Here is a 24,826-nt window from a genome sequence, read left to right as displayed (position 1 = left end):
AGAATTTTTTTTGAATTTTTTTACTATTTTTAAATGAATTTTCTACATTTATTGGCAATTTAGGGGATAAATTAGGAAATATTTAATTTTCAGAATGTTAGGGTTGGAAATTTCCAGCAGACAAACTCCCAAAAATTGGCAAAAAGCAAAGGGAATTTTTAGAAATTTTTCTGAATTATTTTGATGGGAAAATTAATTTAGAAATTAATTAAATCATATAAATCATGTTAATCAGATAAGTAAATTAGAAGTAAGTCAGTTAAGTCTGGTTAGTCTCGGTAAGTCATGTAAGTCACAGGAAGTCAAGTCAAGTTAGGTTAGTCAGGTTGGATAAGTCAGATAAGTCCAGTTAGTAGAAACTAACCTAAAGGGGATTAAGTAACCTAAGGTGGGTTAGGGTTAGGGTTAGGGTTAGGGGTCCTAACCCTAGGTAGGTTAGGTTAACTCGAAGGGGGTTAGGGTAACTAAAGGGGGTTAGTTAGGTTAGTTGTTAACTTGAGTTAAGTTAGAGGTTAACTAAAGTTAAGTTAGTTGTTAACCTAACCTAGGTTAGTTTTAACTTAACTTAGGTTAGTGTTAACTAAACCAAGGTTAGTGACTAACCTGGGTGTGGTTAAAGGAGGAGGAGGTGGAGGTGGTGGTCCACGCGGCAGCGAGGGAGGGCAGGCGACGGCGACGGCTCAAACGACAATGTCGGCGGCGGCGGGCTCAGACGACAGCGTCGGCGGCGGCGGGCGACAGGCTGGCACTCCAGCGGGCGGCGATCCTGGGAGCGTGGCGGCGCTGCGACGGGGAGGAGGCGGCGGCGGGCTCCGGGCGGGGGGCGTGGCGCCGGGCGGCGAGGAGAACGGCGACGGCGGCTTTGTCTGCAAGGCGGCGACGGCGTCGTCTGCAGGGCGCAGGCGGCATCGCGGGCGTCAACGACGGGCGGCGACGAGCTCCAGAGGGCGGCGACGGGCCCAGGCGGAAGCGGCACTCCACACGGCGGAAGGTGGCGAGAGGGAGGAAGAGGGTGAGGAGGAGAGGAGAAGAATAGGGAGGGAGGGTAGGCGGGAGAAGAGGGAAGGGAAGGGGAAGAAGAGGGGAGCAGAGGAGGGGAGGAGGAGGAGGGAGGAAGAAGAGGAATGCAGGAGGAGAGGGAGGGGATGGAGAAGCGGGTGGAGAGGGAGGAGGAGGAAAGAGGGAGAAGGGAAAGAAGAAGGGGAAGGAGGAGGAAATGCAGGAGGAGGAGGGGAGAGGAAATGGAGAGGAGGAGGAGATGGGGCAGGACACGCAGAGGGAAGGGAGATGGGGAGGGAGGTGGTTGGGGGTCGGGGAGACAGAAAGGGGGGTGGGGGGGATAGGGGAGGGTGCCCATGGGGGAAGGGTGCCCATGGGTTGGGTAGGGGTCATGGGGTGGGTAGGGCCAAGAGGGTGGGGGGGGGGGGGGGGGGGGGGGGGGGGGAATGGGCGCGTACCCCCGTCCCGTGCACGTGCGCGGGGCGGGGGTAAAAAAATTTGGCGTGACGGGATGGAAATGGCACCGGGATGACGGTACGGGTCATGCGGACACGACCGGGGCGCGTGGGGATGCGTAAAATTGAAAAAAGGCGCGTTCACGCGCAAAACGGGTGCGCGAATACACGTAAAAATAAAGAAAAATTAATAACTCCCAATCCGGACGTCAAAACGAAATAGCGTAAAAACAAAAAGTGGGCAGGACGATAGACGGAAGAGAAGAAAAATATATGATGGAGATTCCGGGAGGGGTAAAAGACGGTCACGTGCAAAAAATACAAAAAACGAACCAAAAAACGTAATTAAAAATTAATATCGAAAAATCCGTGCATCGGAATGAGGTGCAAAAAAAGGATTACTGTGCAGAAAGATGTGCCCAACAATCCTATCGCATCAAAACATAATTCCGACGGAGATAAGACACGTTCACATGGAAAAAACCCAAAAAAAAACCCGAAAATGGGATCAAAAATTAATATCGGACGAACCGTTCACCGGAATGACATGCAGTAAGAAGGAAAAATGTCCGCAAGAAGGGGGGACATAAGGTTATCATGTTAAACCGCAGTTCCGGTGGAAGTAGGAAGAGTTCACATGTGAAAAACACCAAAAATACTCCCGAAAACATATTTAAAAATTAATAAGTAAAAATACGGAAGTTGAAAAAGGGTGGAGGAAAAAGGAAAAAGGTGAGGGAAGACACAAGGGACACGGCTGTAAAATCAAATTGAAATTCCGATGCAAATAGGGCAGAGTCACATTGAAAAAGGTCAAAAATACACACAAAAAAGGTGTAAAAAACCGGAAAATTAATAATGGACAAACCGTGTATCGGAATGATGCGGAGGAAAAAGGAAAAATGTCAGGGGAAAAGTGGTTGGCAGGGCTATGACGTCAAAGCATGGTTCCCAAGAAAGAAAAGCGCGTTCACATGGAAAACCGGCTAAATTGTGCAAAACGCTTCAAAAATTAATAACTCAAAAACCGTGCACCGGAACAGGGGTAGGTGAAAAGGAAAAATGGTCAGGGAAAAGGGAGGAACAGGTCTATGAGGCTGGATTTGGACTTTGGTGAACGTAGGGTACCTTCACAGGACAGGATTGCAAAATCAGGGAATGAAGGAAAACTGGAAGGGAACGGTCCCAAAGGTGGGTGGAACATAACCGGGTGGGTGGAAAGGGACCCCATGAGGGTAAAAGCAAGTCATGGCATACATGCATGACCAGGGTAAGGCATATGCAAAGGGGTATGCAATATAGACGCGTAGGGACGCGTCCCCACACTTAAGACCTTAACGGATAGGTTTAACCAAGCAACAGGGACCTAGGACCACGCCACAGACCATCCACTAACGTTCCCACACTTAAAACATGACCGTCACGAAGAAACCAAAATGGAAGGGTTAGAAAAACTTGGCCTATTTTGTCAAGAAGCAAGTTTGAGTGTCGATGGCACGTCTAGTGTTGTTGTCGGCGCTGGAGGTACCAAGGCATCTTCTCGGCACACGTTCGTCGTGGCAGGGACCACACGGCAGCACCCAGGGAGGTAGCTGGTTAAAGGAATCGCAGGAAATTCGTCGATGATGAGAGATATTTCACTCAACTCGCAATCACTCAAATGAAATGAAAGAACAGTCACTCGCCCCATGACTAATATCACTCGAGGAATAATGATGGAAACCCATATCTCGTACCCGGTTGAGGAATCGACAAGGGAGAATGGTGCAGAAAGAGTATGCCAGGGTGCACAGTTAATGGTGCATTAGTGCGTCCAACCCGTCTGGCATAAGTGCAAGGAGGAAGGCAAGGGAGCCTTATGGTGCAGTGTACAGAACAGGATGACGTGTCTTGTGATGACGACAAAGACCCATCTCGTGGGTGCATAGGGAAACGGGAACATACCTGACTCCAAGTGTCGTAACGTCCCTCAATCTCACCTCTCGGTAATTGATTGAAGAAACTCCAGTCACACTCAGCCCACCCTCTGTCTCACTCTCTGTTGATAGTTACAGGGGGGCAGCCTTTCCTGAAACCCGTTGATGTAATCCTCACGGTCACTTGTGCAAAGGTTGTATGCCTTGTGCGCATTTGATGGTACAACTGTGCATCCCACCTTGTGCCGGCATACGGTGCAAGAAGGAAGGCCAGGGAGCCTTATGGTGCAGTGCACAGAAACAAATTGTGCTTTGTGCATTGAGAGGCCCATCCCGTGCGTGCAACACTTCATTCACACTTCTCACCTCTCATTTGATTTGAAGGGAAAAGACTGGTCTCTCGCCCCACCCTCTGTCTCACTCTCTGTTGATAGATACAGGAGGGCAGCCTATACTCACTTCCCCATCCGGTTAGGATGAAAGCTCACATCACTCGATTGTTTGTCGATGAAGATCACATCATCAGTTGTTGAAGAGGCGTACCCAGGGAGGTAGCCATTAAATCGAACGTTGTGTTGGACAGGAACATGTCGTCTGCTAGAGGACAGTTAGACACTTTGCAGAGAGACCCAGGACACAGCGTACCAAGGGAGGCAGCTTCGGAATTGGATCCTGGGAATATCAATTAATGAATCCACTTTCTGGACTGCTGGGTGTTACCACCTTTTCCACAGCCAGCTTCTCGCCCAAGGGTGTTTACCACCTTTTCTTGGAACAAGGCCTGCTATGACAGGGAATTGCTTCCTTTTCTCTCATAACAGATTTGTTTGTTTTTTTTCTTTTTTTTTCTTCTTCTTTTTCTTGTTTTCCCCTATTCCCGAGGGTGTTTCCACCTTTTCTCGAAGAATAGGTCGGCATGACAGGGACCTAAGTCCTTTTCTCCCATAACCGATATGTTTTTTTTTCTTTTTTCTTTTTTCTTTTTTCAAATTGAGCAAGGGAATGGTAGAAAGACCATGTATCAAGACCAACCTCGCCACTGTCGCTGGTGGAAAATAGAGGATAAGAGATCAAGGCTGGAAGGGGGGTTTGAGGGGACAGAGGGTTGCGTCCACTTCATCAGGAGTGACTGAAGAACGGCTATCAGAAGTAGCATCATAAGAAGTACAATGCCGCGCCAACGAGGAAAAAGATCAAGTGTCCGTAATTATCAAGATCCCCAAGGAGGGAAGTACTTCTTCAGGCGATATCCATTGATCAGAAAGGGATCATCAGAGGCATCAACGGTCTGCACTTGGACAGTGCCATTAGGGTTGACGGCAAGTACCTTATAGGGGCCCATCCACCGCTGTTGAAGCTTTCCAGGAAACTTGCCAAAGCGTGAATCATAGGCTAGGACCAAATCACCTTCTTTGAACTCCTTGTGCTTGATGAAGCTGTCATGGTAAGCCTTACGTCGAGCTTGCGTGGCTTCCATGCACTGTAGAGCCATCCTACGAATTTCGTCCAAACATTCCAAGTGCAGGAGATGGCGTTGTAGTGAATTATCATCCCCCAAACACTCTTTGATGGCCACTCTCAAAGAGGGTAGTTCCAGTTTAACAGGAAAAACAGCTTCTGTACCATACACCAACTGGAAGGGTGTCTGTCCTGTTGTTGCTTTATGGGAGGTTCTATACGCCCAGAGGGCCTCTGTAAGTCGATCGTCCCAATCACGACGATGTGCGGCGATTGTTCTTGTCAGAATCGAGCAGAGGATGCGATTGGTGACTTCGACTTGGCCGTTGGCTCTGGGGTAATAAGGAGTGGACTTGCGATGGCGGATCTTATACAACTCTGTCAACTCTTCCATGACTTTGTTAAGGAAATGAGTGCCTCTATCACTTACTAGCTCTAAGGGACTGCCAAAATGGGTGATGATATTCTCATACATGAACAGGGCCACGCTGTTACCATCGTTCCGCTTTAGGGCTTTATCTTCACACCACTTTGTGACATAATCCGTATATACGAGGATGTATCTGTTCTGTTTCCTTCTGGTAGGAGGATCAATTGGACCTACGAAGTCAATGCCCCACTTCTCAAACGGCTTCAAAGGAAGGATAGGTTGCAGTGGCATGGCACTTGTCTTCGTGGGTTTCCCCATTCTTTGACAAGCATCACATCTTTTACAATAATCATAGGCATTCTTGTGAATGGTAGGCCACCAATAACCTGCTAGCAGAGCCTTCCTGGCTGTAGCTTCTCCTGCAAAGTGACCTCCACATGGCTCGTCATGGCAAGCCTTCAGAACAATCCCAATTTCATCTCCTGCAACACATCTTCTGAGCACTTCATCTTTGCCTTTCTTGTACAGTGCACCGCCTAGCAAGGTGTAGGGGGTTGATTCTAGCATAAGCTTCTTCCTTTCCCGACTAGAGATACCAGGAGGATACTGTTGGGTTGCCAGCAGATTGGCAATGTCTGCATACCAGGGGGTTACAGTTTCTACCAAGAATAGGGAAGCATCAGGGAGGTCTGGATCATCTTGCTCCTCGTCTGCAGTTTGTGGGATACGCGGCAGATGATCAGCCAGAACATGGGAACGACCAGGCTTAGTAATCACCTCAAAGTCGAACTCCTAGAATAAAAGGAGCCATCTCATCATTCGTCCTTTCACATCTGCTTTGTTCATCAAGAAGGACAGGGCCTCATGATCCACATAAAATTTAAAGTGGGTGGATAGGAGGTAATGGCGAAACTTTTCCAAGGCAAACACCATTGCCAAGCACTCCAGCTCTGTCACTGTATAGTTCCGTTCCCTATCAGTGACTTTTTGGCTTGCGTAATAGATCGGTTGATCCAACTTCGAGGAGCCCTTTTGGCAGAGGACAGCACCTAAGCCTTCAATTGATGCATCCCTGTGTACATGGAACTCTTTCGTCCAATCAGGAGGTTGCAGAATGGGTGCCTCAATCAGACACTGCTTCAGAGTATGGAAGGCTTTGTCACATTCTTCCATCCAAGTAAACTCTGCATCTTTCCTCAGAAGCTTGTGCAAGGAAGTTGCCTTTGTCGCAAAATGGGCTATAAACCTTCTGTAGTAACCCACATGGCCTAGGAATCCCCTCAACTGTTTGAGGTTGGTGGGTGCTGTCAGAGCTACAATCTTTTCGATTTTTGCAGGGTTTGTTGATATCCCTTGTGCAGAGACAATGTGGCCCAACAGAACTCCAGAAGAGACCCCAAAGATGCATTTGTCGGGGTTGAGGGAAATCCCATACTCCCGGCATCGGTCAAAGCATTGTTCCAGGTGTTCCCAGTGTTCACGGATCAAACTATAGACACAGAAGTCATCCAAATATACCTCAATAAAGTCGTGCAGATGATTTTGAAATGCGGCCATCATGACTCGTTGGAAAGTAGCAGGGGCATTGCAGAGTCCAAATGGCATCACTCGGTAAGCGTAGGTCCCCCATTCTATGGTGAAGGTTGTTTTGGACTGGTCTTCTTCTGCGATTTGGACTTGGTTGTATCCGCTGAATCCATCCAGAAGGGAATAAAGCTCATGTCCTGCCACTGTGTCCAACAGTTGGTCTGTGAAAGGGATAGGAAAGTGATCCTTCTTCATCTTGGAATTAAGCTTTCGGAAATCCACATATATTCGCAATTTGCCATTCTTCTTGGGTACAACCATGATGGGTAAAACCCATTCACTATTTGCCACTGGATAGATGAACTCGGCTTCCAGAAGCTTTAGCAGCTCCGCTTTCACCAACGTGGAATAATTCGAATTCATTCGCCTCTGTCATTGCCGTACTGGCTTGGCATCAGGCTCCAAGTCAATATGATGTTGACATATTGTGGGATCAATCCCCTTTAGGTCTTTGTAGGACCATGCAAACACGTCCAAATTTTCTTTCAACAAGTTGTACAAGGTTGACAATTCCTCTTCTGGGAGACTTCTACCCACCTTCAAGTGGCGTTCAATGCCTTCTGCATCCACAAAGGTTAACTACCTTTCACCTTCTACTTCACGGATGAAGGTCCCGCGGACTGCTTCTGGGTACAGATCCGACTCCTTCAAGGGAGTGGTGTCCTCTTCTGATGTCCCACTAGAACCAATTTCTTCTTTTGGTGGAGACTTAGGTTGCTCCTTAAGATGTTGAAATGGGATTAGAGCTGTTTCGGGTTTGGTTTCAAGATTAATTACCTCTTGACTTGAAGACTCATCTTCTGATGACGCATCCAGAAACGTCACATAACAGGGACCCTCTGATTTCTGTTGGGTTTGTGGGACTAGTGCTTGTTGGCACGGTGCATCATCATCATCTTTCTTTGGCAAGGATGGGTTAGGACGGCATGAGCCACTGTTGAAAGATGGCTTGTTCTTCTTAATCCATTTCTTATAAAGGTTTTGCATATGAAAAGATCCATTTACGAGACCAAATGGTACCATTGCCATTTTGTCCCATAGCATGAGCTCGTCTGCTTCTGATGCTTTTGGAACTTCTTCCTCAAATGTATCCTCTTCAGGTGGAATAGACTCTTCTAGCTCACTTTCATCACCTTCTTCGTCCATATCATATTCATCCTCTTCTGTCTCTGTCTCTATCTATGCTTCTGCTTCTGCTTCTGCTTCTGTTTCTGTTTCTGCTTTTGTTTCTGCTTCTGTTTCTGCTTCTGCTTCTGCTTCTGTTTCTGTAGGAGCTCTGTAACAGAAGAACAGATTCTCTGTTTCCTCTCCTGTCTCTGTCTCTGGCTCTGCTATGGCCATGTAACAGGGAGAGCAGTACATCCATGCTTCTATCTCACTGTCAGAAGTGATTTCAGAAGTCATTCCTGGTTCAGGCAGGAAGTATTCACCCATTGATAATGGCTTTGCATCTTTTGGAAGACAGCTTACAGTATCCACTGTTAAGGAACGTGCCACTGTTTTCTTGGGAAGGATCTGTTTGACAGCATCTTCGTCTGCTGATGTTCCATCTGTAGCCTCATTAGGGGAGTCAAAAGATAATTCCAAGGAGGTGGATCCATGTCCTTTTTGAGAGCCATACAGTTTCAGCACCACTTTATTGGGTCCTCTGCCCAAGGTCAAGGTTCCTTTGAACCAATCCATCCTTGCTCGGGCTTCAAAAAGCCATGGTCTGCCCAGTAACAGAGGATAGGATGTACCATAAGAGTTTGGCTTCACCACCAGATAGGTTAGCCAATAATATTTTCCAGCCACTGTAGTCTTCACATATGGAAGAATGCCCAAAGGCTTGATTCTACTCTGATCCGCCAGTCTGATGAGCCATTGGGTTGGTTGCACACCTTGTAAGCCTAGATCCTTCATTGTAACATCCGTCATAATGTTCACTGATGAACCACCATCAATCAGTGCATTTGCGATGAAGCAGCCTTCTATCCACACACCAGTCTCTGGAGTACCCGGATCTAGAAAGGCGTTAGCCACATCCACTTCTTTTACAGGCTCTGGAGCCTTGTTGGACTTTGTTGCTATTGAGGGAGCAATCCTTAAACCACGTCTTCTTGTCAGTATACTTTTGAACCTTTTCCGGCAACTGGGAGACAACATCAATAATTGTCGGAATGTGAGGTTTGGTCTAAAGGTATCTAGATCTCTGACCAGATCGTATTCCTTAATAGGATCCACTGGCTTCTCTAACCAGTTAGGGAATGGGGCAACACCCATTTTCATTTTCCCTCTTTCTTCCAACAGAGGAATTACAGGAACTTCTTCTGCCACTTGTGGCACTTCCTCCTCTTCTGTCTCCTGGACCTCTGGTCCTGTCTCTGTAACTGTCTCTGTAACTCTCTGTGGCACTGTAGGGCTCTGTACGGCACTATTAGGCTATGTTCTGTTCTGTTCTTCTGGTGGAAGATTGAATTTCACTGTTCTGGCAGGAGGTTTATTTTCTTTATGGATAAGTGGTTCCTTCTGCTTTGCACGCGTGATGGCAGCAACTTCCAATTCCACTAAATTGGAGGTAGGCTCTTGGGCCTTGGCCGGACTATCAGTAGCACTGTTTTTCACTGGAGTTGGGCTTGGACAGTCTTTTGCAGTGTGGCCTTCTCCTTTTCATCGACTGCACAAGGGCTTGTAATCCACTGACCTTCGAGGATTTGGACAATTTGGTGAGATATGTCCCTTTTCTCCGCATCTGTAACATTCCACTTCTGACCTCTGACCACCGCCAGACTGTCTTCCTCTGTAACTTTGAGAGGGAAATCTTCTAGGTCTGAAATTAGGACCAAACTCTCTAGGCTTGGGTCCAATATCCTGTGTTGTCATTTTGGATTCCAGCAAGTTGAATCTTGCGTCTTCTTTCTTCCTTCTCCTATCATGCATCTCCTTCAGAGAGCAAATGTCCTCTGTATGGTTCTTCCGCAAATAGTAGGAACAGAAGGCCCCAGGAATAGTTGGTTTTCGTGTACATTCAGTGGCTAAATGGCCTGCTTGATGACACTTACCACACCAAGTATTTGACCGCATCACATCTCTTCCTGCTCCTGCAACGTTGGATATGCTCGTTGTGTTCACTTTCAACGTCTGTAGTTGCTCTGTGATCACATCCATCAACTCCTTTTTGATGTTTGCAACTGAGTTGGATAAGTAATCCTTCAAGCTTTCTCCTCCGGACGTACTGGCAGGAGGGTTTTGAGGAGTCTCTATAATCACTGCATAAACGGGTTGGGCTGGTACAAAGGGGTCTCTGTTCTGGTTCTGATTCAGAGCTCCTGTTTGAATTGTTGGTGGCTGTTGGCTCTAGTTGGTAGGGTTCCATTGTTGCTGCTGATTTGGCATTGAGGAAATTGGTTGGGACCATTGTTGTTGTGGTTGAACCACCATTTGAGGCATGGATTGTGGCCACTGTGGATTTGGTGCACTATACTGTGATACTGGGGGCATCTATTGGTAGGGATAGGGAACAGTCCCTGGAACTGCATTTGGTGGATACATCATTCCTGGCATCAGAGGAGGTAGGACTCCTCTTCCTGTATTCATCGCTAATCTAGCTTCCACTTCATCGTGCAGTCTTGCACCTTCTGTTGCAGCTTGTAGTGTGGCTGGTCTTTGCAGCTCCACAAACTTACGGACTTCTGGTTGTAATCCTCTGAGAAACACCCCCTTCTGAATGCCATCATCTAGATTATGGTTAGTCCATCTCTTCAGGATGGATTCCATTCGTGAGACATAAGCTTCTACTCTTTCTCCAGAAGATTGACTTAGGTTCATAAATTCCTCTTTCATTCGCTCTTCAAAACCTTCACGCCTGAATTTAGTGAGAAAGGCCAACTTCAGGTCGTCCCATGTGCCAAAAGTTCCTGCTGCTTGTCTCTCATACCACTGAAACGCTGCGCCCTTGAAAGTGGCGGGGAATATCGCTAACCAGTGCTTAGGGGTTCTGGCATTGTTAGCCACACATGCTACCATAAACTCTGCTACATGAAGATCGGGGTCTTCATTGTACTCTCCCTTAAAAACTGGAAATGGGACTACATTCGCTGGTCTGTCATCAATATTTCCAGGACGGATCTGGCTTGGAAGTGGACCTCCAGCAGGAGGAGGAAGGGCTTGATGTGCCATTGGGACTTCTATAAAGAGTTCCGCAAGGGCGTCAAAGGCGGCTTCTGCTGCTAGCTCGTTCTCAGCCTTGATTTTTACTTTCTCTCTTCTCACGTACCTCTGGACTCGTTCTAACACTTGCCTCTTTATTGCATCATTCATCAGGGGTGTGGCTCCACTAGGTTATTAGTGCTCCACAGGGGGTTAACAAAAGGCTTCAGTCTCTGGAGGACTCTCTTGCCAACATTTCTTCCACTTCTTCCTTTTCAACGTCCCTGAATTTTGCTTTCATGCCACTGCACAGGGGAAGGTATTCGGTTCGGAAGGTGTCAAAATCCATACGTCTGAGCATTGTGGTGGTGCCATCATCATAGTAATGCCAGCTTCTGATGGTTTCAACAGTGTATGTTGTGAAAAAAACTCTGTCTACCAACTTCCAGTGGGTTGCTAATTGAACAAACAGAAGATTATCAGTACACCAAGCATCCCATGTATCTTGCTGTTGAGCATCCACGAACAAATTCTAACTTTTTTCCTTCTTGTCTTTGTGAACCTCTACAGACCAAGACTCCTGAAGCTTCTTCACAATCTCCCACTTGATGTTGTCTGGAAACTTCTCAATGAATACCAAATCTTCCATGGATGGTCATTCTGTCTGTTTCTGCTCTTCAGTTTGTTCCCAAACAGTTTGCCACCAAGATGCAAGTTTCTGCTGCTTCAACAGGAAGAGGAAACTGTCCACCACATAGAGCATGCATCATGATGGTGATGTGTTTCCGCCATTGTGGGATGAAATTCTTGTGGAAAGTGGCTTTGATTATGAGAAATTCCAACTCTTCAGTGGAAGAATGAACTTTATAAACATCCATTGAATTCTTCTCTTCTTGGCAATGCCATTTCCTTCATTTTCAGCCTCTTTTGGTGCTTGTTGATGGCAAGTTTCCCCGACTGCGCACCAAAAACATGGAGCCCCAAGAGGAACACCAAGGAAAAGGGAATTCTCTTGCAAGAAAATCTATCTTGTAACATCAACAAGCTTGTTTATCATGTTTCATATGATCACAATGAAGAAAAGAACACCAGGCACAACAAATCTTCATGCAGCATCATGTAGATCTCCCACGGATTTGATAGAATCAACCATATTCTTCAATATCTTCGTAAAATCCATCAATAGAACAAAGAAAGCAAAGGAATACACCATCTTTGAATGGAAATACATCACATAGTATTCAACTTCAATATCTTCATAGTCTTCTCTCTCAATCTCTCATATACAATCACTCTGTTTGAGTAGAATTGGCTATCTCTGACTCTCTCTCTCTCTCTCCATCAATAATACATCATATCCTCTCTAAAATCTCTCAAAATCACACTCAATAATCCCTCTTAGGTTGTGGATACCCCTCCCAAGAGGTATGTCTGATATGAAGAGTCACCAGAGCCACTACAGTGTCCTTTCATAGCTCACTACTGTCACTTCACTCTAGTCTTCACTTGAGTCTTCAGCAGCTACTTCTTTCACTTCTTTCAGCTCTTTTGCACTTGTATTCACCTCTTTCCAAGGCTAGAAAAATTTCCCAAGCTACACTCTCATCCATCAGAACACATACAGAAGCATACAGAACAGTCACAGAACAATACCAGAACAGCTACAGTACAGAACAGAACAGAACAGAGACAGAACAGAAGACCTACAGAAGGTCATCAAAACCACATAACTTACTCTCAAACCATTTCAAACTCTCACAAACCATTCAATAAGCTTTCACAATATCTCAATCTTCATCAATCAATACTCCATCCCTCCTTACAGAAGACAATCAGAACAAAACAGACCAAAACAGAACAAAACAGAAGGTATACAGAACCAATCAGAACCTATCAGAACATCATAGAACCACCAACAAACATCATGAACTTCCAAAACTCAATCATTATCATCCAAAACACTCTCAAACCACTTCCAAATAAATCAATCATCTCATAAAATCAACCATTCAGCTCTCAAAAACAACAAAAATCAGCCAAAAAAACAAGTCATTTCAACACTCAACACACACATTCCTCAAGGTTGCTTTAGTTGTCTAATTACCTACCACATTTAGTTGGACGTGTCAAGAAGCTTCCTTAATTAGCCCATTAGACACTGGTTCCTTCACATAATCTTAGCACTTGACATAGAAAAATAGTGTCAAACAAGTTCCTTTTCAACAGGCTATCATATTTATCTTTGGAATACATCCATAACGTCTAGCCCGCAGGCTTATCCATAATCCGCCCGAAGGCTATCCAGCAATCTACAGGGATTACTAATCGAAGATTCCGCCCGTACACTAGTATGTGGGCCTCAAGATCCAATCCTGAGTCATGTTGGACTCTTGTGCAGGGATCGAAAGGCAAGGGATTTACGGTCAGAGCCCCCTGGCACCCAAGCATCCTCGTGCTCCAAGTAGTGCCCAACGGAGAGACCTCACGCGGTGGGTTCGGTCCATGTTCTTGGCGCGGCTAACACCCCCCTTGGTTAGGGTCAGACAGATAGTCGGGGGTAACTGAGGCTGCCTCTCCCTTCACGCCTTCAACCTGAAGCATTAAATATATTTTCATCCTTTAGTTCCTTGAGCAAACAATACAAACAGTGCTTTCTAAACTGTTATAAGCACAATCAATCTAGTGGTCGTCTATTTGGCGAACTGCTAAGGAGTGAATCCTTCTCTCCGAATGCATCCAACATTCGATCCGCAATCAATTGCGACTTGGCAAGATCCCCGAGGGTTTGTCTATTCTCCCTTTTGTCCTTGGGTTAAGGCCGTACCCTATTAACCCAACTTAACCAATACCTTAGGTTTTATTCACAGTAAATCATGGTGACCATGTCGCTCCAAATTATTGATTGGTCCTTTGCTTCCAAGCAAATACCTAATTCCCTTATCTTGGCAAATTTTCCCAAGAAAGGTGATATAACAGGATGTCTACTCATCCTTTTGCAAGTTAAACTTGTGCAAGAATCTGCCAATCTCATTTCGAGGAATTGGCCATTCTCTTGTGATCAAACCACAAGATCATGCGACGTTGCAACTTGTTGCACAAGTGTTGCATCTATCCACGGGATTATTTCACCCATCGAATGACATCTTCTGGTCACGGAATCATGATTAGATATGAAGCAGGGTTTAGGGTGTCTTCTTATCCAACCCATTCCCAATTGCACTAGGCCGGTCCTAGGGGTTCCAACTCAATCCAAGTTTCATCTTTTGAACGAGTGATCCTTAGGGTAGAAATCCTAGATCGTTTCTTGCAAGTACGTCCAATTTTCCCTACATTCTGTGAATGTGGGCAGGAGGACCCTTGGGTATGAGGGTTTCGACTTGGCAACAAGTGCGAAACTAGGTCAAGTCCTTAACGTGCTAAACCCTAATTAGCACTTGGAGTATATTGTATCGATTTTACGATCTTATGAGAATCCTTTGCAGTTTAGGTATTTTGGGTAATCCAATTTACTTGTCTTACGACAAGGGCGAACCAATCCTAGGGATGTTGATTTGATCTAAAAGGGAAAAACTAGTCGCATTACGTCGTAATTTACGTAAGCACGTGATTCACTGCCTCTACGTTGTCGTCGCATTAAGAGTTGAAGGTCTACCACCGAGGCTTTTAGTGCAGAAGAAGAGTTTAGGATTCAAGATTCGGGAAGGGAAAATAGATTGGGGTTTAATATTATCTGGGATTTAGAAATGATTTAGGTACAGAAGAAGAGTTCAAGCCTTTTTACTATGTACTTAGCATACATGAACAGAAGGAATAAGTCTATCTTGATTACATCAAATGCCTCTATATACATACATCATATCACAAAGGATATTTTCAAATTTTCAATTCATTTATGAATGTCAAATGCAAGTTCTAATGGCATTTATTTCAAGTACATAGATGGATTTCAACCCTTTGGATCAAGTATATTGTTGATAGATTCAAATGCATCCAAGATTTGGGCCAAAGATACATGAAATGAATTGAAGAAGTATAATTTTAGCTTCAAATCTATTTTAAAACAGAAAATTCCAGCCCATAATCAAGTTCAAAATGAGTGCATAAACTCAAGAAGAAGCACTTCTGATCATTCATGAACAATGTCTTGAAGAAAAGAGATCATTTCCTTCCATTACAACCATAAAAATCCCATTTTTGCTCATAAAAATGGACCATAATAGTGGGTTGCCCTGTTTATGACTGGTTATTTCAACCCATAATAGCCCATAAGTCTTCAATATCCTCACCCTTTGCTTGACCCCAAAGTCACTCAAGTACTTGGGTACAAGTCGGCCTTCATTGGACCAAGAATAAGGTAAACAAGATGAGAGAAGTCATGCATAAGAGCAGGCTGAATACTCTTCTCTTAGATTTCCCTCTTTTATAGACTGTTTCAGCATGCATTTTCGTCAGACCAAAGAGGCAGAGAAGTGGAGCTCTCACCATGTTTACATCTTCAGTAGTTGGGCATGTTGATCTTCAGTTTGCATGCTCCATTTCATGCACCATAGCTCTAGCTTTCTCCAGTTTGCCTTAGACTATGCAGCCCGCATTTTGCACCAAAAAATGCGGGCTGCTCCCTACTCAGTTCTTGGTCACTTTTTGACTAGCCTAGGTCACTTGCTGATCACTTAAGTCTGTTACTCCAGGTCCCATGTGGACCTAGTGGACTTTTGGCAGTTTTTGGCTTCTTTCTTGGGTTCTGACCATTTATCTTGCAGACTGTCAATTTCTTCCAGATGACCAAGTTGTAAGTTCCAATAGACTTATTTTTTATAAGTATAAATGATATAACTGAAAATTATATGCTAAGTACAAATAAACTTGTATAACTAAGGTGGTTATTGAATAACAATGTCTGAATTTTGTATGCAAATTTCTCATATAACTTCCAGTGAAGCTCTTTTGTGTTCATAAGAATCCCATGATTTATATTATGAACAGTAAACTCTTTGACATTCACCCCCTCCTACCCTGCACATCCTCCGGCATGTGCCATTCCATAAGATTACAGGTCAAGGAGGGTCTTCTTCTTCATCTTCATTCTCTAAGTCTTTTTCTTCCTACATGTCTTCAAGTAGAGTGCCTATATTTAAGTCATCAAGTTCATAAGTTGAAGATTCTCTTCATTTGAAGAGTTTGATTCTTTCCCAGCTATTGGAATCTTTATCATGGTCCCATCCATTTCAGCCAAAGAGTAAGTAGCATTATTATGTACTACTTTTAAAACATATGGTCCAAACCATCGCTTGGCTAACTTCCTATGAGCACTATATTGATTGTCCAGGCTGCTATCATAGACAAGAACCCAATCATTCTCTTGAATAGCTCTTGGACGGAGTCGATGATGCTTGTCAAACCTCTTCTTATTCTTTAGTCTTGCTGTTTTTAGCCTTTCAATGGCTGTTTTAACATCTTCTGGCCTTCTTTCAAGTTGCCTTATGCGTAAAGACAGCAATTCTTCTCTATTCATGCCTTCATCCCAAGGCAAGATACTCCATGTGACAATGGATTCCTCAATAGCCATAATGGGTGGCTGTCCATGCATGAGTTCAGCTGGCATATATCCTCTCACTGCACTATGGGTAGTTCTATCAGCCCATAATGTGAATGGTAGCATTTTAGGCCATTCCCTCAACTTCCCTTTGCATGATTTTGCTAAAGCTTTAAGAATTGGTTGATGGCCTCTTTCACTCTTACCATTGCCTTCAGAATTGTAGGCTGAGGTAAGAGATAACTTAATTTCCAATTGAGCAAAGAAATGGCGAGCCTCATCGGCATCCAATTCCCCTCTATCAACAGTCACTTTAGCAACACATCGATACCTCCAAAATACTTCTTCAAGTAGAAATCTACAAACAACATGAGTGGACTTTGTTGTCAAGGCCTTTCCTTCCACTTGATTTGTGAGATCTTCTCTAGCAAGTACTAGATATCTCATGTTCCAAATTCCTATAGGCATGGTTACTAAATCAATAACCCATCTATAGTGAATGGATAAAGGATAGGCAGGCTAAAGCCCATCTCTATGCTTTACCATAGAATACATTTGACAAGCATAACAAGATTCAACAAAATGCTCAATGTCTTTATACATGTTTTGCCACCAAAATTTCTCTTTTATTTTAGCAAAAGTGCCCCATATGCCTCTATGACCAGCCAATAGGCTTTCATGGAATTCTTGCATAACCTGTCTTTGTGTCTTTTTATCTCCTAAGACACAAACACGTGCCCTTCTTTTCTTTTTCGCATGCCTCCAAAGGTAACCATCTTTAAGAAAAAAACCATAGGCTTTTCTCTTAATTCTCTTGAACTCTTCATTAGTCCAACCTTCCTTCTTTGTCATAGTGCTCAAAAATTGGCCAACTTTTAGCCAATCATCTACATAATATTCTTCTTTAAAGTGTGAACAAACCATAACAAAACATGGAATATGCTGTTTACTAGCTGTCCATTGTCCTTGTTTGGTTGATTCATCCTTCCTTGCTGATGTAAAAGTTGTTTTAACAGGTGAACTTGTTGTTCTTGCTATAATTTTTGTTGTACCTGCATTAACAACATCATTTATAAACTCTAATTCTTCTTCATCCATATATCTGGCACGTGAAAGCGTGTCAGCAACTGGATTATCTCCACCTGCAATATGTTTCAAATCAGGATTTAAGGATTTAATATAGCCTATCCATCTTAGCATGGCTATGTCAGGAGTGGAACAATTAGCGATCATGCCCAAGAGTGGAATGCAATCTGTCTCAACTATAACATGTGCACCCATGAAGTACTCCCTGTCACATTTTAATGTAGTTACTACTCCCCAAAGCTCTCTTTTAATTTGAGTATACCTTCTTTGTCGTTCATTAAGAACCTTCGCTCCAAAGCGGATTACATATCTGTTGCCTTCAAGGTCGTCTTGTCCAACTGCCCATCCTATTCCAATAGGACTTGTGTCCACTATGAGTATAATGGGCTGTCCATTAGAGTAGTTAGCCCTCTTTAAAGTGGGGGCTGAAATCAGCATTTTCTTGAGTTTCCGAATAGCCTGAGTGTGTTCTTTTGTCCATAGAAACCTTTGACCCTTTCTTAGAAGCTGATAAAGACTTTCAGCAACATGGGAAAAATGTGGAATCCAAATAAGGTAGAAGACACATGCACCAAGAAATCTTCTCACCTCTGAAACATTTGTACATTCTTCTTGCATTTTGCCGATAGCATCTATTTTGGATGGAGAAGGCTTTCGGCCATATGGACCACACATATGTTCGACCACAAGGACTTCTTCGACTCCAAAAACAGATTTAGCTCCTGAAAGAGTAAGATGGACTTCTTCCAATTTAGACAAGATTTGAGCACAATCATTAATATGATCAGAGACAAACTTTCGACATCCAAGTTCATTGAGTTCTTCATTTTTCTCATGAACTTCACATCCTTTGATTGGAACATCGTCAAGAAAAGGAAGAGTCAATTGAGGAATATAATCCCTCAATACTTTAAGCATAGCATTCATCATGTGAGCTACTGAATTCGTAGCTCCTTCAGGTAGAGTACACATGCGGACTAGGCCAAGAGGCGTCTTCATTGTGGTAATGTCACGGCTTTCCAAAGCAAGCTGAAATTGGTCGTAGCCTGAATATAAGTCTCCCATGGAATAGATTGCCCTACCTGCAAAAGCTTTAGCAAACTCATCCACAATTAGTCCTGATCCAACATTTCTAATAGTGACTTTATTGACGGGTTGTAAATCTTGAATGAATCGTAAAGATCCATTCTTCTTAGGTATGGTAAACCAACGGTTGGAATATGGAGCTGAAGATGGCTCCAATATTCCCATTTTAATCTTTTCATTTAAAAGTTCCAATAATTTAGGCAAATGAGCCCTTGGAACCGGAATTGGTTTAAGATTCCAAGGCACATGTGGGACCGTAAAAATTACCATTGGTGCCACAATGCTTGGATCCACACAGCCAATTTCATGTGGCTGAAATGAAAAAGCTTTACCATGGTTCTTTAACATCTGCATGAAGATTTGCTTTTCAGCCGGCAAGAGAAAAGAGTTTTCACCAATTTTTAGCTTTTGTAGACTTTCTGCTGTAAATTGGTGACCAATATCTTTAGGATCACAAAGGCTTGGTTGTTTGGATACCCTTTCTGCCAGTCCTTCGCTTTCAGGTGGTAGAGGAGTAGCTATCGGCTTAACCTTCTTATCAACTATTTTATACTTTGTTTCTACTCTTGCTTCATCCTTGTTTGGCTGTCCAAAAGCTTCATAATCTGCAAATTCTTGAATTATGTTATATATATCCAATGTACATACCTGTATGGACTGATTTTCAGCTTGATTTTCTGCATGAACGGCTATATAAATTTCAGCCATTGTATCATTATAATTCAGTGCATAAAATAGTCCTGAAACTTCTTCATCTTTAGGTAAAACATCAATTTGCTTCAGCTCTTGCTCCGTATGATTCAAATACTTTCTTTCAGCCCTGTTCATGGCTGAAAACTGTTTATAACAGCCCACACCACTGGCTAAAAAAACTTGCAAATCAGCTTTTGACCTTGCCTCCTTCATATGTGGAGGCAATTCTTTGTGACATGATGCATTGCCATAGCCTCCACTTATAGCAGCGCTACCCGAAAACCCTTAAATTCTTGGGCATTAGGAGGAATAGGATGATCTCTCAATCGATCCCTATTCCGATGGTGATTAACACAGACAGTTAGGAATTGAACAGCTTTATCATTATCCTTGCTTCTTATCCGAGCATATGATGAACCATCATCAACAGCCTTTGTTTCTAAATGAGACTCGGAAATAAATGGTTATCCAAGAATGATAGGATAACTGCAGGAATCTTGAACAAAGAAATGAAATTCATCTTTTACATTACCAATAGTAACTTGTACATAAGGACACGCTGCATAAAGATCGCCAGAAGAGTTATTGGCTGCCTTCATGCGCCATCCTAGGTCCACATCAATGGGCCATCCACCATTCTCATAGAGACTTCTTGACATAACATTAATTTCCGATCCATGGTCCATAAGGGCAATGCATGGAGTTTCTTTCTTACCGATTTTAACAACAGTTTCAATAGTCGCCTTTGCCCAATGGGTACGGGAATAGTGACTACTAGGAATAAAGTGAGTTTCACTTTCTTCTTGCATATTGTGAAGAAGAGTCTCTTTCTTATGCATGGGTTGCACTTTAGATTGAGAAGTTCCCACCATTATGGCTTCTTCAGCTTCTGCTTCATAACTGTCTTCATCTTTGGCTTCTATGGCTGCAATCAATTCTTTGATTGCCTCCAATCGAATCCCTTGAGTTTTCAGCTTCTCTTCATCCTGCAAATACACATGAAGTATTTGCAAAAAAGCATGTACAGATTCTTCAGTTTCCTCACCAACATATTGTCTTTTTCGTTTAATTACATCAATTATTACATCATGAAATCCTCGTTTTGCAATACCGAGAATTTCACCTAATGTAAATTCAATTCTACTTCCAAGAATCCTTTCTTCTAGGATCCGTTTAAGATCCGTTGCGGTCTCTATGTCAGACTGCAACTTGTAACAGGGATGTTTGCTTTTTCTTTTTCCTTCTGTCTTCTTTGCTTGAGGGGCATCTCCCATGTCAAATTCTGGTGGCGGCGGATTTTCAACAGCCTTCTGTTGGTCTGGTTTACTTCTTGTTATGCGTTTAGTCGGTCCTGAAGAAGAAGGACCAGCAACATCTTCATCTCTTCTTCTCTTTTCTTCTATCATGGCTTCTTGATTATTAATTTCAGCTAACTGGGCAAAAGCTGAAAATGAATCCACAGGCTCGGACCATCCGGTTCTCCCTTGAATACATTAACTGGCAGTGGTTAAATCATCCTTAGTTGCCTTGCCTTGCTCATGCGTTCCAAGGCCTGTGTCCACACTTTAGATTTTGCATTAGTTTTACATGTTTTAATAATTTCATTAGTTGGCTCAATTTGCAACCCATAAGTTACAACATCAACAGCTGCATAGGCCGTTCTTGTTGCCAAATTCTCCAATCTTTTCTTCATGCCACCGTTGCCGAAGTTTGGCTCAAGAGGAAGCCCAGTTTCGGTTGCATGAATTTTACCATCCTTCCAAAAGACTAATTTTTGTGCTTCAGCTTCATGGAATGCACCGCACTCCCTCTTGTCATGCTGAAGGCTATCACACCAAATGCAGCGTCTTTTGAAGCCTTCTCGTGTAGGCCTTTGGGCAGTTGACCGACCCCTTTCTTCTACTTTTACATCAAGCCTTTCTACTTTAGAATTAATTTCTGTTAAATTAAGATGGAGATCCCGCATGCTTTTAATTAGCTCGTCCATGACATCCTTCTTTGCAGAAGGAACAACAAATTTTTTTGATTGCTCGGCCATTGAGACAGGAGGTCGAGAAACTGGAACAAGCTCCTTCAAAGATTCAGTTGTTGCAGGGGTTGATTCCCATCTTAGGTGCAATCGCTCTCTTCGAGCAATCATATTAACTGCTTCAGTGACATCACTCCAAGCAGTCTTCAATCCTGACTCAGAGTCAGGGTCTTCAAGTCCGTCACTCAATTTCTCCTGAAGAGAAGAATCAGCAGCCTTTAAAAATAATTCAATCTTTTGACTTTCCATACCTTGTTGGTCATCAGGATCTAGTTGGGCAAATTTGCTTTCAAATTCTCGATGAAGAGCAGTAGTAGTTAGTCCCTTATTGGGCCTTTCGACCCATTCAGTGAAGACTTTCTTTGTCATAAGGCCAGAATCTTCAAGGAAAAATTCTTCTCGAAGAGTCTTCTTGAACACACTCCGTCCAACATCTTTTTGGAAAAGATCATGAATTCGGTCCTGGAGACCATGCACAGCCAGGCGGGCAAAGTAACGGCTCCAGGCATGTTGAGGAACTCCAAAGAAGACCATCTTGTCAGTGTAGAGGCGGATAAAAGAGGACACATTTTGCCCATTAAATTGCTTGAGCTCATGCCCAACTGCTTCTAAGGCCTTAATGGCAGTAGCATCAATCCGCTCTTCTTCTTGTCTCAGTTGTTGTTGCAATTGCAACTGCTACTGAAATTGTAGCTGTTGTTGTTAGCTCTCTTGCATTAGGCGAACCAACTGTTGCAAAGCATCTCCTCCCAAACTTGATGATTCTCCCATTGGACTTCTTCTTCCACAGCGGACCTTCACGTCGGGTTCACCACTGTCGTCGCGTTAAGAGTTGAAGGTCTACTACCGGGGATTTTAGTGCAGAAGAAGAGTTTAGGATTCAAGATTCGGGAAGGGAAAATAGATTGGGGTTTAATATGATCTGGGATTTAGAAATGATTTAGGTACAGAAGAAGAGTTCAAGCCTTTTTACTATGTACTTAGCATACATGAACAGAAGAAATAAGTCTATCTTGATTACATCAAATGCCTCTGGATACATACATCATATCATAAAGGATATTTTCAGATTCTCAATTCATTTATGAATGTCAAATGCAAGTTCTAGTGGCATTTATTTCAAGTACATAGATGGATTTCAACCCTTTGGATCAAGTATATTGTTGATAGATTCAAATGCATCCAAGATTTGGGCCAAAGATACATGAAATGAATTGAAGAAGTATAATTTTAGCTTCAAACCTATTTTAAAACAGAAAATTCCAGCCCATAATCAAGTTCAAAATGAGTGCATAAACTCAAGAAGAAGCACTTCTGATCATTCATGAATAATGTCCTGAAGAAAAGAGGTCATTTCCTTCCATTACAACCATAAAAATCCCATTTTTGCTTATAAAAATGGACCATAACAGTGGGTTGCCCTGCTTATGACTGGTTATTTCAGCCCATAACTGCCCATAAGTCTTCAATGTCCTCACCCTTTGCTTGCCCCAAAGTCACTCAAGTACTTGGGTACAAGTTGGGCTTCATTGGACCAAGAATAAGGTAAACAAGACGACAGAAGTCGTGCATAAGAGTAGGCTGAATACTCTTCTCTTAGATTTCCCTCTTTTATAGACTGTTTCAGCATGAATTTTCATCAGACCAAAGAGGCAGAGAAGTGGAGCTCTCACCATGTTTACATCTTCAGTATAGTTGGGCCTGTTGATCTTCAGTTTGCATGCTCCATTTCATGCACCATAGCTCTAGCTCTCTCCAGTTTGCCTCAGACTGTGCAGCCCGCATTTTTGCGTCGAAAAATGCGGGCTACTCCCTGCTCAGTCCCTGGTCACTTTTTGACCAGCCTAGGTCACTTGCTGGTCACTTAAGTCTATTACTCCAGGTCCCATGTGGACCTAGTGGACTTTTGGCAGTTTTTGGCATCTTTCTTGGGTTCTGACCATATTTTTGTTCCTGAATTAATGTGATTTATCCTACAGACTATCAATTTCTTCCAGATGACCAAGTTGTAAGTTCCAATAGACTTATTTTTCATAAGTATAAATGATATAACTGAAAATTATATGCTAAGTACAAAAGAACTTGTATAACTAAGGTGGTTATTGGATAACAATGTCTGAATTCTGTATGCAAATTTCTCATATAACTTCCAGTGAAGCTCTTTTGTGTTCATAAGAATCCCATGATTTATACTATGAACAGGAAACTCTTTGACAACGTACGACTAGATTCACAATCCCTAACTTTACTTGTTAAGACCAAAACACATGTTAAATTACGGCATAATTTCCATTGATCCTACTAGGGCTTGCATTCACGATTTATGCCACTAAGCTTTTAAGGTTTTATGTTAAAATGAACCATGCAGCCTTTCCCTAACTACATCCCTGAATGAAATTATTTGTACGATGAATGAGCATTACGCAAACTTTCCTAACTACTACGTAGTTAAATGAGATTTATGCCAATTGAAACTAGAGTTAACCTACTTCATGCAGCCCTTAGATTCTTTTCCATGCCTTGCAATTTCCTATGGTTGATAACGAATTTTTTTAATGAATCATTACGAAGAAGATTTGTCTAAAATTGTGACATGCTATTTAATCTTTGCACACGTAATCAAAGGTGTACTACAATAACGTTAACCTTGTAATGGTAGTCATTAGTTATTCTAGACTCGTTACTTTGTAATGCACAAAGGAAACTTACTAAAAATGCATAGACACCTTATGTTCTTTTCGTTCATTCCATTGAAAGTACAAATGACCAATCTTCAATCGTGAGTTACTTCTATTAAATTTAAAATAGCCAATGTATTTCAATCGCATCTAACTAGGTGGATTTGGCAAGCATAAGTGCATCCTTGTTCCAATAATTAACCATGCATAATTGCAATACTTCTATGTAAATCACAAATAGAAAGAAAACCTCGACTTGTGGACTCCATGAAATATCCACATGAATATTAGGAGATGATCCTCTCGCAGGTGCGCCTTGTGACTTTTTAGGGGCCATCGTGATTTCGACCTCTAGTTTGCCTTCGCAGATTCGAATTACTTGCCTTGGTTCGCAACTTTAATATCTTTGGCCATCTCCCTCATACGCGGAGATTCCCTTTGAAGTACGGATCTTTGACAGAAGTACCGACTTGCGGAATCCGGCTTATGGAAGGCCTAAGGGTTCGGATCTTGGGCCTTCTTTCTTTCGAGAGAAGAGGGGGTTCGTGAAAGGTTTTTGTGAAGGCCTTGCGGAAATGGAGGCTTGAGAGATTCTTCTCCTTGAAATCCCGGGCTAGGAATGGTTTTATGGGCCTTGCAGAAATGGGGACTTATGAACTTGTCCTGAGATTTGGTAGGAAGGCCTTATGGGTGTCCTCTTTGAAGCCCGGGGGGTAAAGATGATTGGTGGGAAACCTAGTGGGAAGAGGGCTTTAAATCCCGGGGGTAAAATGGACTTATGGAGGATCCAATGGGAAGGGGGGCTTAG

At 43.1% G+C, this 24,826-nt stretch overlaps 1 pseudogene; it reads left to right on the top strand.

Moving 5' to 3' along the window:
• Nucleotides 1-690: 690 nt before the first annotated feature.
• Nucleotides 691-24,826, top strand: part of LOC148037094 (uncharacterized) — a 42,393-nt pseudogene continuing 18,257 nt past the window's right edge.

The sequence above is a fragment of the Lygodium microphyllum genome, chromosome 4 (genome assembly GCF_053477565.2).
Source record: "Lygodium microphyllum isolate KBCC chromosome 4, Lygodium_microphyllum_v1.1.10, whole genome shotgun sequence".
Taxonomy (NCBI): Eukaryota; Viridiplantae; Streptophyta; class Polypodiopsida; order Schizaeales; family Lygodiaceae; genus Lygodium; species Lygodium microphyllum.
The sequence above is the reverse complement of the archived record's forward strand: the minus strand, read 5'-3'. Positions and strand labels throughout refer to the sequence as shown.